The 16,894-nt window shown below is 42.5% G+C and overlaps 1 protein-coding gene across 12 annotated transcripts in view; it reads left to right on the top strand.

Annotated features, from left to right (window-relative positions):
• Positions 1 to 16,894, top strand: part of DAB1 (DAB adaptor protein 1) — a 1,307,076-nt gene that overhangs the window by 253,322 nt on the left and 1,036,860 nt on the right. The window lies entirely within an intron of this gene.

Genomic DNA, 16,894 nt, shown 5'->3' with positions numbered 1-16,894 from the left:
CCTACAACTGTAAATTCTAGGGTCTAGGGAAAATTCAGATGGACAGTGGGGAGCAGCAGGGTGTGTGGTGATGTGTAGGAGTAATGGCCAGATGCGGATCTACCCATTCTGATGGAGTTGCATTGTGAGAGGAGGGGAGGTCCATTCTCCAGAATGTCTGCCCTGTCTTTGTAGCATAGTCAGTACCTAATACCCCCAACCTGAAATGGCAGAGAGGAGGCAGAAGGTATAGAGATTGTGTTCGTCCTTCGTTGCCAAAGAAGACCATGCCATCAGAGAAATGATGATATGACTTGCACTTGACTTTGTTTTGAGTGAGGGAGGGCTGTGCAGGTCACCAGCCTCACTTCTCCTCCAGAACCATCTGAATCCAGTGACCAGATATTCATCAGGATGACTGGAGATGACCCAGGATGCACGGGGAGACCTTGGGCACTTTAGGACCTCACTTAGGGTGAGGCAATGCCCATTCATTGAATAAGCCTGTTTGAGAAGTAGCCAGGGCATGGCCCCTTTAATGAGGTCAAGAAAAAGAAAGACATCAGGCTGGATGGGAAACAGCAACAGTTGCTATTGATATTCACTGTCAAGCTAGGAGGGTCCGGAGGAGCCCTCAGGTAGGGCCCCATTGGAGTCCCAGTTTCAGAGTGCAGTAGGTCTTAGGTTTTAAGTTTCACTCAAATCAAAGTCAAGTGCAAGTCATGTCATCATCTCTCTGATGGCATGGTCTTCTTGGGCAAAGAAGGATGAGCACAATCCTGTGAGTAGAAGCAGCTGCCTGAATGCTAGCTGGGTAACTCACCTCCTCCTCTCCAGTCTGCCTCCCTGTGCCCTTCCTTCTCCTCTCCAAAGGAAGGTAAACTTGGATGGCCAAAAGATGCCCAGTTGACTTGGATTTTGTTGGCTTCTTTCCTATTTCCCTGTCCTCTCCTCTCCTCTCCTGTCTTCTCTCCTCCTCTCCTGTCCTTTCCCCTCCTCTCCTTTGTCCTGTCCCCTACCCTGTCCTCTCCCCAAACCTTAAAGAAGGTATAGAGAAGGAAATGAGGAGAGGTAGGCCACAGGAAGGGACAGCTAGGTAGCACAGTGGGCAGAGCACTGGATGACTTGAGTTCAGTCCAGCCTCAGACACTTACTAGTTGCATAAACCTGGAGAAGTCATTTCACCCTACTTGCCTCAGTTTCCTCATTAGTAAAATGGACTGGGAAAGGAAATGGCAAATTACACCAGTGTTTTTGCCAAGAAAACTCCAGAAGGGGTCACAAAAAGTCACAAAGGACTGAAAAACAGTAGGCCTCAGGAAAAAAAGTTGACTCCCTTGATCATGCCAAAATTCTGAATAAGGATTTCCTTAAATTATAAAGCAATTATCCTTTTACTTTGAAGCAAAGGCTGATGGGGTGGAGGATTGCCCCAACGAAGAACCTTAGATGTAAGTCCCCTGGCTTATAGCCCTAGTCACCCTGTACTAGTTATAGGTCTAGACTAGAATCCTTCAGACACTGAATATCTTTAATGATTTGTATTTCTGTCCCCATACTAGGTTATAAGCTACACGAAGACAAGGTCCATGACTTAGCCAAACTTTTTGTCTCCCCTAGTACCTAGCTTTGCCCACCCTAGGTACTTAATAATTATTTGCTTGAGTGAATGGAAAACCTCAGTTTCCCCATCTGGAAAATATGAATTTCAATCCTTGCTTTACCTACTTAATAGGATTGCTACAGAGTCAATAAGTTCCTGTCAGATACATCGCAGCCCACAAAGACATTGTGGAAATGTGAGAGATTGTCATTAGGTTCTGACACATGCCTTCATTTCATTAAACAGCCCCCTCTCTCTGAGCCTGCACCCCCAACTCCCAACCAAGTCTTCTAACAATAGAGACCCTCGTTTCTGCTAAAACTGTGTCATTCCTTCCGTGTTTGGAGAGTTAGAATCTAGGACAAGAGTATCAGCGGAAGGCAGCCGGTACCCGTGTTCCAGCTGTATATCTTATCAGATATTCACGAATGCAGCAAAGAGATGTCACGGGGAGCTTTCCGCGAAAAATATTTAATTAATGGCAACAGCTCCCAAAATGAATAACAGGATCCAGGCAATTACAATGTTCAGTAAAGCAGCTCTCAGAGGATGGGGTCGTGGCAGGTTCGTGACTGACTGGCATTTAAATATGACATCTACCCACTGGAAAGACTGCAGCAAACCCATCTCTTAAGGCCTGGCCTGGGACCTGGAGCAGAGAAGACTCTAATAGCCATGTTGTGTTTTGGAGGTTCACAAATTGAATTATATGTCATGTCTAGGCCAAAGTGGAATTGAAGGATACAGAGACAGAACTCTGTGCCTAGATCTGCCTCCCCCTTTTGAAAGAAGAGGGATGGTGGTGGTGGGGACACTTCGGGGATGTCCTAACACCCTTTTGTAATGTCTCAGGTTAATAAGGTAGTAACACCAGTTACAACATCAGATGAGAAAAGTCTTATCAAGCCTAAAATATTTACTGAATCAGGTATTTAAAGTTGGAACAGACCTTAGAAATTATGAGTTCAACAACTTAATTTACAAGTTAGGAAACTGAGGTGAAGAGGAGGCAGATGATTTGCTTGAGGTCACAGAACTAGTAAGTGACTGAGTTGGGGTTTAATCCAGGCCTTCGGACATAATAATAGACCTGTGCCTTTTGTCCAGGGACTAACCTAGTTCAGTTTAAAAGGCATTGACAGGGGATTTAATTCGATTCAGCCGGTGTTTAGTAAGTACCCACTTCATGCCATTTATGGTGCTACTTGCTCAGGCTACACAAACAAAAGAAAAAGCTGTTGAGCTCCTCGTTAATGAATTATTTGGGCCACAGCAACCCATGAAGAGAGTTTCCTCATGAATCAAAGGCTGTTTGATGTGCTTCCTGGAAGGGAAGACACACATGGAGCAAAACATAACCCTCTGGGTCATTAAATAAAACCAACAAATAAAAAACATTTACCAGCAACCACACAACGATAACGTCACATTTCTACCATTTTCATGTTTATGATGCCCTTTTCTACTTATTGCCCTATGAAGTAGGAAGTATAATTATCATAATTTTATAGATGAGGTAACAGGGACCCAAAGAGGGGAACAAACTTGATCAAGATGACACGGGTCTTAAGTGCCAGGGGCAGCATTCCCTTTCCCATTCCCTGTTCCCTTTTATCATGGATAGGATGCCAAACTTGAAATCAGGAAGACCTGAGTTCAAATCTCCTTTCATACACTAGTGGTATGATCCTAAGCAAGTCCTTGAACTCTGTGTGTCTAGGTATCCTCACATAAAAAAGCAGGAGGGAGGTAAGTTAAATGGCTTCTTATAGGTAGTATGTATATAGCACTTTAAAACTGACATGACACTTAACAGATATCTTCTGATTTTACTCTCTTTGTAACCATGGGAGAGAGAAGCTATTTATTATTCCTTCTCCCCCATTTTACAGATGAAGAAATGGAGGCATGCAGAGGTTAAGCAAGGTGCCCAGTTTCACACAGATATGAATCATTATGAATGATTATGAATATAATCATAATGAATTGTGATTATTGATTATGAATACAATAATTATGAATTATGAATTCAAATTTGGATTTGAACTTGGGTCTTCCTGACTCCAGGCCCAGAGCTCTATCCCCTGCACCACCTAGCTGTCCCTTGACAGGTTAAACATCAGAGACAGCTAGTTTTTATTTTCAGTCACGTTACACACTACTCCTTTCTATTCACTTTGAAAATCAACCTGACTAACCCACCTGCTACTCATCATACATGGTTCTTCATGTCTCGTCCACACTGGCTGACTCCATGTTTGGAATGTTCCCCCTCTTCACCTCTGCCTCTTAGAATTTCTTGATTCCTTCATGACTAGGCTGTAGAGCCATCTTTTACACAGAACCTTTCCTCATCATCTACCATCCAAATGACTCAGTATCAAATATATTTTGGTGCATGTAATGCCCCCCAAAAAAAACAAAGAAAAAAATTATATGCTCCTTGAAGGTCAGGTGCCATTTTATTTTTGTCTTTGTATCATCATCATTTTTCAACATAATGTCTGGCACGTAATAAGTCCTTGATAAATGGTTGTTGATTTGATAGCTTTCAGATTGTTAAGAGCTTCTGCTGCCATCTACTCCAAACACCCACAGTTTACAAAGGCAGAAAATGGGGCCAGTTACTGGCCAAAGTTCCTGCCATTCTTGTGTCAGAGTCAAGATTGGAGCCCCAAGTCTTTGCAAATGAGAAAGAAGTCAAGCAACTAGTTAGCCTCAGAGTTGGGGTTTGAATACAGGCCGTCCTAATGAAGTCAAGCCCTGAACTTGATCAGCTTGATCAAAATAGGACCAGATGTAAAGTGTAGTCCCTGCCTCAAAATGTAGTGTTTTGTTTGGTTTTCAGGCCATTGGGTTCCCTGATACTCAGCATTTATGACTCAAAATCAGGGATCTAAATAACCTTCTTCTCCTCAGGACGGCAAGCAAACTCCAGAACCTATGTTTAAGAGTTTCCTCTGGACACTGAATAATTGTCACTTCCCTCAATAGCATCCGTAACTTAGTTTCTTAGAAAGTAGCCATCATAGTCAGGATGTGGACTTTGTGCACCTCTCTAGGGTGAAATCCTAGCTCAACCCTGGTCCACTGGACAGATTCAAGCCGCCAACAAGAATTATATGGTATCACATGCTTTATTTTCCCTGATCCTCTGATTTGAGGGGATAGAGAGGAGGTGAGGAGAGATAGCCCCTGTTGCTGATAAAAGGTGGCATTTCCGTTTGGCTCCTTCTAGGACATGTTGGCCGGGAGACAAGACTAAGAGGATGGAATTGCTGACAGAAATCAAACCAAGGGGCTCAATCCATCAATGTCCCTTGTGACAATGACAAACCTAAGGGAGGCATTCTGGGTAGCCACATGATTGGGATGCCTGTATTACTACCAATGGCTCACTTAACAGTTTAATGAGCATCCTTAACAATAACTCAAATAATCTAATGATAACTCACATTTCACAGCATCACAAGACAACAGAATCAGAAAAAAACCCTCCAAGAGCATCTAGCCCAGGGGTGGGGGGGCCTGTGGCCTCAAGGTCGCATGTGGCCTTCTAGGTCCTCAAGTACAACCTTCTGATTGAATCCAAACTTAACAGAACAAATCTCTTTAATAAAAGGATTTGTTCTGTAAAACTTGGGCTCACTCAAAAGGCTGCACCCAAGGACCTGGAATGTTACCCTCTCCTGATCTAGGCCAGTTCAGACCTACACAAGCCTCTATAACATGACGTGGTTGAAGATTCTTCATAGCCCTGTGCCATTTATTCCTTGTATGGCCTTGGCCAAGCTGTTTCCCCTCTCTGTGTCCCACCAAATGGGCATTCAGCTTTTGCTTGAGACCCTCTAGTCAACAAAAACCTGCTACTTCCCAGAGCAACTCATTCAATTTTTGGTCAGCTCCAATTGTTACAAAACTTCCCCTTTCATTCAGCTGAAATCTGCCTGTCTTCAATTTCCATCCATCATCACTCTTTCTTCTGTCCTCTGGGGTCAAGCCAAACAAGTGTTCCCTGCAATTTTCTTGTTGATCAGTGGTTTTTCAGTTACGTCAAGCTCTTTGTGACTTCATTTGGGGGCTTCTTTGTGAAGATACTTGAGTGGTTTGCTATTTCCTATTCTAGCTCATTTTACAGATGAGGGAACTGAGGGAAGCAGAGTTAAGTGATTTGTCACAAAGCTGTTAAGTGTTTGAAGCTGGATTTGAACTCAGGAAGATGAGACTTCCTGCCTCTAGACCCGGTATGATAGCACTATGGTGCCACCTAGCTGCCCACATTCCATACAATAGTTCTTCAAATGCTTGAACACAGTTGTCATACCCCTGTCTAAGTTTATATTTTTCTGTGTCAAACCGATTCTTTCAACTAGTTCTTCTGGAGCTTGGGCATTAGCCCTTTCAATAATCTGGTTGTGTCTCTAGACATTTGTCAGTGCTGTCCCTAAAGTGCAATACCCAGAACTGAACACATAAACTCAGATGTGGTCTGACCAGGGCAAAGTGTGGAGAAACCCTGGGCATGATGCTTCCCTTAGTGTATCCTAAGAGTAGATTTATATTCTTGGTCATATCTGGGCCCTGCTATATTTATTCCCTTTGTGACTTTAAGCCTTATCCCTTCCTGGGCCCTCAGTAGCTTCTTCTGTAAAATGTGAAAGTTGTACAAGATGGTCTCTGAGGTTCCCATCCACATAGAAATCCTATTGTTTTCCAAACACTTTATTTTATTTTCTTGGGTGTTTTCAATAGCCCAGTGAGATAAACAGAGCATGAACTAGGACAAGGGGATTGGAGTGCCACATCCTAGGGCACTGACTTCAACTGGAGTCCTTCAGAAGCATAGCCACAGAAATGAACACAGAGGGAGCCAAAGTAATTTAAACCGAAAGCTCGTAGAAGCAACACTCTCCTTCCATCTCACTGTCTTGCTGGTGGCTCTAGTCTGTATGAGCTTCTCCCAAGATGGCGCCTCTCCACCTTGATGATCTCTTCAGCTTGCTCTATACTCTGATTTATGGCATTTGCTTGCTCTGCTAAACAAAACAAAACTCCTCTGGAGGTAAGCAAGACATGTTTTATTCCCATTTTAAAGACAAGAAACAGGTACAGGCAAGATTGATAACATGGATGGGGTCAGAGAGCTAGTAAATGGAAAGGTCAGAACTGATGTTTAGCCTGCCCAATCTTAAGCTCAGCATTCTGTGCTAGAACAAACTGACCCTCCTTCTACCCAAAGCTTTACACTGTGAGTCCTTAAATTCTGCAGAGTTGGGTGAGAGGAAGGAGAGCTATTGTACTATGCGTGAAAATAGTAGGTGACAGCAAGCTGAGACTCTGAAATCAAGAGAAAGCTTCCCACCTCTCCTAAAAACGATCCACATAGTTCATATTCGAGGACAGTGAACACTTCCTTTTGCTTCTAGGAGAAAATCCGAACTGCTCTTTCAAACCCTTCCCAGGCTTCAGGCAAACTTGATGGCTAGGCCTCCTTACACTTCCAGCGTTCTATGAGTCACTGTAGGGATCACCACTGATAGGTCCTTTTACGGGGAGGCTAAGGACTGGTTCTTTGTAGGCCTTGCCCTCACTGCTCTCTGTGGAGGGATATCATTCACTTCCCTGAACAATCTGTACAGATCTCTTTCAGGCCACCTACTCATTCTAAAATGCTATTTATATATGTTGAACTTTGTGAAGCAGCTTGGGGCCATGGGGCTGGAATATTAAATGCCTAGAAGTCCAGGGCAGATCGGTGGCCTGAGGTCCTCAGTTCTGTCTAGCTCTCTCCCAGGAATGAAACCTGGAGAGTCTCACAGTGTAATCAGTGTGGCCCAACTGAGTCGCAATCTGGAAATTCAATTAATGGAAATCACTAACACCAGTGGAATTATAGGGCTTCTAGCATGGTTGGAGATAGACATCTTAGCAGAGCTCTGAATAATCTCCAGCTAATGAGACTCAGTTTGTGAGTTTCTTTACTTGTCCTTTCCCATCCCCAAATAACGATGACAGAAATCAGGTCCAAACAGCCATTACTCTGTTTTTTTTTCTGAGAGTCGTCCAGCGCCAATTCCCTATGAACGCTGGTGTTTTGTCTCTCATTTTCTCTGTGCCCTGTATAGGCTTTGATCGCCTGCTTTGACTTGTACTCTAGTGAACTTTATCATCAGAAAACCTATATTCAAAGCCCATTGTTTCTCTGTATCAGTTGCGTGAGTTTGTCTGTGCCTTGTTTTTCTCATGTATTTATTACTGGCCGTTGAGCTGTATCCTTATGAGCATATGCAAATTGATACTGATGAAATCTCTCATGTAGAACAGGCTAGATATAAAATGAGGCTTCTAGAAGATGCAGCGGATAGAGTGCCAGAGATCTGAGTCCAAAGCTGGTCTCCGACCCTAGCTGTGTGACCCTGGGCAAGTCACTTAACCCTGTTGGCTTCAGTTTCCTCATCTAGGAAATGAGCTGGAGAAGGAAGTGGCAAAGCAATCCAGTATCTTTGCCAAGAAAGCCCTCAAAGGGCTCACAGAGTCCGATGCAACTGAAAATGACTGAACAGCAATGACATTTTCATGGTAAATAAAAAGCTAATATTTGTATTTTTATATTATACTATGAATACTTCTTTTATTTTTCTACTCTTAATGAGAAGAATCAATCCTATTTATAACAGTACCATTGTATTTAAGGTTTGCCAATCATTTTAGGTTCATTATCTCCTTTGTTTTTTAACTTTCCTTTGTGTGACCCTACTTAGCCCAGAGCCTGGTATACAGTAAGTGAATAATAATAAATGCTTTGTAACTAATTTCCTGGTCAGGGCAGTATGGTGTACTGGTTACAGAGCTGGCCATGGTGCCAGAAAGATCCAGATCCAGGACCTAGATCGACACATCCTGGCTTCCTGTCCTATGACCTCTCTGTGCTGCTGTTGGCAGCTTTCTACGACTCAAGGCGCTGACCTGCATCAGCAGAGGAACTTTGCTTTTGCAGGAGATGCTTCTACCAGGAAAGTGACAGGCTCAGTCCCTCTCTTCTCTGCCTTGATCCTTTTTAGGAGGAGAGAAAATGTCTTGAGGCAACCAGAGGCAGGCAAATGTGGCTGGAGCATGCTGTGAAGTCCTTTAGAGCTGTCATATACCACATCCTGGTATTCTAACAATCAGTGTGTGTGTGCGTGCGCGCGCGCATGTTCCTTCTGTTACTAAGGGACGTGAAGTTTTCTGTTAGGAAAACAGACCAGTCTGAATGGGTACACTTGAAAGGAACTCCTGTGGATCACCAAGGTAAATGACAACCACCCTCCAGGCCCAAAGTCTTCTAGTGATCATATAGAAATGTTAATGAGTAAAAGTTCTCTAAGTGACAGGTACTTATTTATGAGTGCTACAATAAGAGTTAGAGGAAGCAGCTAGGTGGCTCAGCGGACAGAGCTCTGGGCCTGTAGTCAGGAAGACCTGAGTTCGAATCTAGCCTCCTATGCTTACTAGCTGTGTGACCTTGGACAGGTCACTTAACCTCTGTTTCCCTTAATCCACTGAAGAAAGAAATGACAAACCACTCCAGTATCTTTGCCAAGAAAACCCTAAGGACAACATGCTCTATGGAGTCATGAAGAATCAGACATGACTAAATCACTTAAAAGCATCACCTGCAACACTAGTGCTATTACCAAGCAATGGTATGGCTTCATTAACGGCTGAATAGCATGTGTACATCCCAAGAAGTCCTGTCCCTGAAGGAAGCAGTAATGATGTCCCTCTTGTCTTTTGTGTACTTTGAGATAGACCAGTAGAGGCCCAGAGGACATGAGGGTCTAGTCTTGCAAATGTTTAGGAAGTTGAAAAGCCGTATGTGTTTGTGGAAATCGATTGTAAAGCATGTGCTCTTTTCATTAAGCTAGGATTACCTTGAGAGATCGTAGACATATTCTAGTTCTGTGATCTTTGATTATCTGACGTCCTCATTGGGCCTGGCCATCAAGGTGAGCCCACTCACTTTGTAGAAAGTCAGTCTTCTTACTTAATCTGTATTAGCTTTAAATCTCACCTGTGGCTCCAAGAAGCTGTAACTTGCAGTGACCACACCCTAACAAAACTGTCTTGGCAGACAGGCTAAACCAGGGTCAGGGTAACCAATAGGCCTCAAACCCTTCCAATAAGTCAGGCATGTGAAGACTTCCTCACATGGGGTCTCAATGCACCAGCTTGATCAGACATCAAAGATACCAAAGTCATCCACAGCTTTCTGGGGCTATTACCAGTCATCTTGACTTTTGTCTTACCTGGAATTCAATGACTCTGGAAGAGAAAATGAGGCTGACGACTTTACGCAGTTCTAACTCATTTAAATCCAATTCACACCCAAGCCAAGGCCATGCCATGATGTCATGGGCCCATTTTGAGAAGAACGAGAAAGGTGAGGAGCAACAGCCACCACAACATTGTAAGCTTTGGACCTCACACTAACTGCCCAATCGGATTATCCCCTATCTGACAAAACTTGGTTAATGAAAGGTTACTATCTTTGAGAACATTCTAACGCTTACACATTAGTAATAATCATATTTAGATAATACTTTGAAGTTTACAAAGCCCCGTTTGGACCTTGCAGTAGCCCCATGCCATAGGTACACCAAGTATTATTACACTCATGTTACAGTTGGTAAAATTGAGGCTCAGAGAATTTAAGTGACTTGTTCATCATTGTGCAGCTAGTGTTCAGAGGCAGGGTTTGAACTCAGATTTTTCTGACTTCAAGCCCAACATTTATCTAATATGCATTGCTGTCTTTCTGTCAGATCTGCTTTTTTAGGAAATATTTCTTGCATTTGAGTGAAGAATGGACTGAAGGGAGTGGAGGAGGGATGGGGAGAAGCAAAGCGGGAAAGCAAATGTGAAGGCTAATGCCTTAGCTCCTGCTCTCTTCTGATTCTCCTTCAGCCAGTATCGCTATCTCTTCAGCCTCCTTTGTGGGATCAGCATCACCTTCTAGACTCCAAGGATGGGTTTCCCCAGATTTTGGTTTTGGTCTTTCCTTTCTCTTTCATCATCTTCTCTCTTGATGATCTCCTCAACTCCCATGAGTTCAGTTATCTTCAAGCAGTCATCAATTGCCAGCTAGGTCTATTTATGCCTAAACTTACTTGTTGATTGAATGATTAGTGTGTAAATAATCCTGTCTCCTAGCACAATGACTCTTGTGTTTGTCCTTGGTTGCTGAAGAAGACCATGCCATCAGAGAAATGATGACATGACTTGCACTGGACTTTGTTTGGAGTGAAGGAGGGCTGTGCAGGTCAACAACTTCACTTCTCCTCTAGAGCCATCTAAATCCAGTGACCAGATATTCATCAGGATGTAGATGCAGCTGGCTGAATGGGAACCCAGCTAGCTGGGTAACTCACCTCCTCCTCTCCTGTCTGCCTCCCCTTCCCATCCCTTCTCCTCTCCAAAGGAAGGTAAATTTGGATGGCCAAAAGATGCTCAGTTGACTTGGGTTTTACTGGCGCCTGTGCTGTCCTGTCCTGTCCCAAAACCTTAAATCTACTGCACTCTGAAACTGGGACTCCAATGGGCCCCTGCCTAAGGGCTCCTCTTGACCCCCCTAGCTTTAGAGTGAATATCAGTAGTAACTGTTGATGTTTCCTACCCAGCCTGATGTCTTTCTTTTTCTTGACCTCATTAAAGGGGCCATGCCCTGGCTACTTCCTAAACAGGCCTATTCAATGAATGGGCATTGCCTCACCCTAAGTGAGTACCTGCAAGGACCTTGGCCTAAAGGGCCCAAGGTTTCCCAGTGCATCCTGGGACAATGCCTCTTAATCAGTGTTCAGAAGAGTTTAAATGCTTTTCTTTCATTCATTCATTCATTCATTCATTCATTCATTCATTCATTCATTCACTCATTCACTCACCAGTCTCTCTGAATTTAGCTAAGCTTGTCCTTAAACTATAAATGCACAGCTGTCACCAGGCTCATCTTCAGAGCTAGACACGGCCAGTCAGGACTGGTGTTCTATTAACCCAGGTTTTTAGAGCCCAGGGTCGCTTTTCAACCTAATAGTACTCATGAAGCACTCCCTAGCAGATTCTAGAGATGACAAAACCCTGGGAAATAACTTTCTTCTTGATCAGTCATTTTCAGTCATGTCTGACTCTCTATGACACCATTTTGTGTTTATTTTTCCTTTGGCAAAGATACAGGAGTGGTTTGCCATCTCTTTCTCCAGCTCATTTTACAGATGAGGAAACTGAGGCAAATAGGGTGAAATGACTTGCCCAGGGTCACACAGATTGTAAAGGCCTGAGGCCAGATTTGAACTCACAAAGATGAGTCTTCCTGACTCCAGACCTGGCATTTGATCCACTGTGCCATGTAGCTACCCCTAATAACTTTAGAGTGATAACTTTAGGGAAGCATTACTTTTTATAGGGCCAATACTGACATTAACTCATATTCTATAGCCTTTTCCTCTTACACATTCCTGTGAGGTCAATAGGACAAATATTATGACTCCCGTTTTACAGGTGAGAACACTAAGGATCAGAGACCTCAGATGCCTTGCCCCAAATTAGAAAGCAGGGAAGCATAGACTTTGAATCTGGTCTCATAATGCCCCAAAATGGAAGACCTTTCCATGGCATCTATACACTTCCTGGTATGGTGTATCCCAACAGTTCCCTCATGACAAAAAGCTATAGTGAAGTTTGTACTTAGGGTTCAGTTTTTATGTATAAGAGGCTAAACAGCCTAAGAGTTTTTTTTAAAGGAATGGATAGGCTTTTTGAGGGCCAGGGTTATAACATCTTAGAGCTTATAGAACAAAGGATGTAAGACTTGGAATGGATGATAGAACAGAGATTACAACCTACTGCCCAAGAGTCACATCTGACCCATGGCCTGCAAGTTAAGAATGTGTTTATTCATTTTTAAATATACTTATTTAGGTATTACTACCTCAAAGGTAATTAAGTCCAATATCTTCCTTTTTTAGAAGCCTAGAGAGTTTAAGTGACTTGGCCAAGGTCACAAAGGTAGTAAATAGCAGAGACAGGTTCGAGTTCAGGTCCCCCGGTGACTAATCCAGATCACCCCATCTCCCCAGCATGCTGTTCATGCCTTAGGTAGCTCACAATACTCCTGAGCATTAAAATGGAATTGGGAAATACATAACAAAATCAATAAAAATATAATAAAACATAGATAATCCACTGCATCTTAGATCATTGCCAGTTTTCTTAATTTTTGTCATGCTCCTGGATTCTGATGATTCAGGAAGAGACAGTGAGGCTGACAATTTTGTGCAACTCTGCCTCACTTTAGTTCAATTCACACTCAAGTCAGGATATCGCCCATACCCCAGCATTGCGATATCATTGGTCCTTTTTGAAAATAAAGGATGAACCACCATATTAACAGTAATATCATACTTTAAAACTCAGTCAAACTACAGGCACAAGAATCCTTATGTACAGATCAATGTCCCCAATTTCTTTTGTTTGACATAGTGTTTGACATATTTGACATCACCATGTATGTATGCATGCATGTATGTGTTATGTATGTATGCATACATATATCCTGGTGAATTTTCCTGTTCCTGTCTTTTTGGTTTTAATTCAGTGTCCTCACCCTCTCTTCCCCACCTGAATTCCCTTGTAAATACACAAAGACATATCTCTGTTCAGAATTAAATGATCCCTACCCAGGAATGAAACTCCACAAAACTGAGTTATTTCCTGAGTAAAAGATAGTTCCCTATTGTGTTCAGGAGGGCAGAAGCCTATTGTTGAGAGAAGCAGAGCTGGGAGGGGGGAATGCATTTTAACCAGTTTACAAAACCTTTTAGGCAGCTGACCTTCATGCTTCATACCAAACCTGAGCTGCAAATAACAGGTTGGGGTCCCCAAATTATTAACACCTAGTTGGAAAGGAGCATCTCTGGAATACAAAACGAGAGTACCTTACATTCAATTTTGAAATCTCATTCAGGGAACTAATGTGCCTCCTACCTAATTTGCCAGGAGCTGTAGGAGTAATTACGGGGCCAGCATCACCCAAAATTGTATTCTTAATTGTAAAATGAATTTGCATCAAAATGAAGTCACCTTGGCTTGGCTGGGGATCATTGTACTCCTCTCCCCTATCACCACGTTGGGCACAAAAGAAGGAAAGAATCCGGTTTGCATTTGACAGGTTTACCATCCTCAAAATAATTAGGGCAAAGCATTAATTAGGAAGAAACACTAGGCCACCCAGGACTTCCAGCAGAAAATGCAGAGCCGTTGCTTTGGTGGTTGTAAGTTTTTAGCATAAATCTGGAATGTCATCACTTAATAAGTTAACTAATACCTTTCTGTGGCTAATGCTGATTCTTTTGTATGGTTGACCACAATTTCAAACATTTATCAGCTCGATCTTGGTTCCGTTTGGCTTTCAACCCCAATGTCATCCTTAAGCCGCTTTATAGAGTCATAGAATCATAGATCATAGACAGATCATTAGAAAACAGCATGGTAGAGCTTATGGGGACGTTAGAACGCAGGATTCTAAAACTGGACTTTACAGAGCCAGAGGAAGCTCAGACAGAGGATGGAAGGTTGAATCTTGATAATGTTTAGTAAAAAGTTTTGGAATAATCTCTTTGTTCTCTCTGAAGCAAACTCAGAGAATGTCTCTTCCTATGTCAACAAAAGCCTGCCAGGGCTGACTTAACATTCCTTAAGAGACCTTTAGCCTAAGACACTATCTTGAATAACGGGACGTTTTCCATATCTTAGTATTTGTAGACATATACTATGTTATGGCATGTTAATGGTAAAGAAAACACAGACATCTTGGGTCATAATTTCTATGTGAAACTTTGTCAAACTCTGTTATCTTACTGTATTTACAACCTATGCAATTAAGAAATTCCTTTCTAATGGTCTAGTTAATCACTTATGGAGACCATAAATCTGAAGAACACAGAGCACTTCTTTGTCCTAAAACAGATTTAAGGCTGCCCAATGCATTATGTTACCGTTTTCTTTCATAGGGAATTGATCAATTAATTAATTAAATCATAAAATGTATGCATCTAGCCTGTTGCCTTTTCTTTAACCAAGTTTTCAGGTCAACAATCTAGAAGTTGGATTTTAAGTTCCTTGAGGGTAAGGGATGTCTGTTATTGTTTCTTTATCCCCAGTGCTCAGCAGAGTGCCTCACATAGAGAAAACTCTCAATAAATGTTTGCTCAGTATTTGAAGAGACCCTAGAACACAGCATGTGAGATCTTTGAGCATCTTATGTCAGAATCCAGAAGACAGAATGCTAGGGCATAAAATGTTAGAGCTGGCCCTTCAGAGACTGTCACACCACAGATGGAGAGGGGCTTTTCAGTCCATTTCTTCACATTTTATAGATGAGGAAAATGTTACTGATGGTGGTGAAGTCAGTCAGTCAGTTGGTCAACTTGCATTTTATTAGGTATCTATTATGTACTAGGCAAGAAGCAAGAAAAGATTCCCTGTTCTCCAAGAACTCTGAGTCTAATCAAGGGAGATAGCACAGAAGCAGTTATATACAAAAAAATTCTAAACAGGATAAATTGGGGTGAGTGAGCAGTCTTACAGGGAAGACAATAAACTCAAAAAGAGAACTGAGAAAGGTTTCCTACAGAAGGGAATATTTTAGCTGAGACTTGAAGGAAGCCAGAAAGGGAGGAGGGAGAGATGAGGAGGGAGAGTGTTCCAAGAATGGAGGACATCTTTGGTGGAAGATGTTTAGAGTAAAGAGTTGAAGTATTTGGTTTGAGGAACATCGAAGGAACCGGTATCATTGGGTCATAGAATATATGGAGGAGAATAAAGCATAATGTGTAGGGTACAAGACCCTTCCCCTAAAAATTTATAAAATAAAAAGGTATCTTGAAGTAAGAACAGAAATTATTTTATTCAGTTCTTGAGAGAAAGGGGTGTCGCCTCCACCAGGGTAGATTAGTGGAAGGAGACAACTCACAAAGAACAAAACACTATTACATACCGTAACACGGAGAATTCCGCCCTCCACTATCCCTCCTCTCCATTGGCTGGGAGGCAGGCTTACAGTCTGGGTGCGGAAAAACTAGACAAAGAACCAGGAAGTCAAGCACAACCAATCCAGACATATACCTCCTTATTTGTCAACTAACTAACTAACTAACTAACTAACTAACTAATTGCTGATGTGGCAGAACTATAGCTAAGGTGAGGAGGAAAGAGAGGAAAGGAGGAGGCCCTTGGAATGGGGAGCAAACGATTCCTTATTTGGCAAACAGTGCAGACGTGGCAGTAGAATTCCATAGATTGAATAATTTCCAGGGAGCCATTACTGCAATTCCATTATCCTTATTTGGTAAACGTTTTAATGCTGAGATAGCACTAATAGAAAGGAGAGAGGGTGCCTATTGCCCTTAGGCCCTGAATTCCTGGAAGCCAGGTGTCTAAATCCCTGCTGGGTTAAAATCCCAATCAGCTTTCATTCTCAAAACAAAATCTCCTATATTCTTGCTATGTGAAGACTTCGCAAGGTCCTTATCTCACTCAGTAAGAAGGTAGGGAGGGGCCAGGTTAGGGAGGGTTGTGAAAGTCAAGCAAATAGTTTTCTATTGGTCAATGTGATTCCAGTGGGATAGTTGATAACAGAACATGGGTTTCCTTATCCCTAGTTCATTCCTCTTTCCACATGTACTTACAAGCACATACATGTAGACCTATGCTTTTACAACCAGAATCACATCATTCCCAGTCAGCGTTGCTGAGTCATTTCCTGTAAAACTGCTATAAACTTTGTAGGTCAACTTTATAATTGCTTTGAATTTAATATATGATTAGGTTGGAAATTGCTTTGGAGTGATCAAAAAAGAATGAGGCTTCTATAAGGGGGAATTAGCAAAGGAAATGCTTTGGAAGGATTCCATTTTGAAGTCCTAGGTAGTTCTTGGCTAACATGATGCAAGGCCAAAAGACTGGCCTGGGTTCCTCAATGGTAGAGGCTGAGATATCATCAGAGGCTCTCATGTTGGTAGGAAATGCAGTAACTAGGCTTCCTTCCCTCGCTCCCAGGGTAGCTTTTCCGTGTCCAGGACATTCAATCTTATTTTGTTTCCTGGCTTCCCAAGAGCTCTCCATGTAGGAACTATCCTTGCGGAGAGTCTTGTGTGCCAGCCTCATGCTTTCATAGTCTCCATGGTATTTTCAGTTAACCCAGACCTGACCATGTTGGCTAAAGTTGACCCCCTCTAAACTCCTTCTCTGTGGATGTAAATCAGGACATATCTTAGCTCC

This window comes from Notamacropus eugenii, chromosome 2, assembly GCF_028372415.1.
Source record: "Notamacropus eugenii isolate mMacEug1 chromosome 2, mMacEug1.pri_v2, whole genome shotgun sequence".
In the NCBI taxonomy this organism is placed as follows: domain Eukaryota; kingdom Metazoa; phylum Chordata; class Mammalia; order Diprotodontia; family Macropodidae; genus Notamacropus; species Notamacropus eugenii.
Note: the sequence above shows the minus strand (reverse complement) of the source record. Positions and strands in the feature narration are given on the sequence as shown.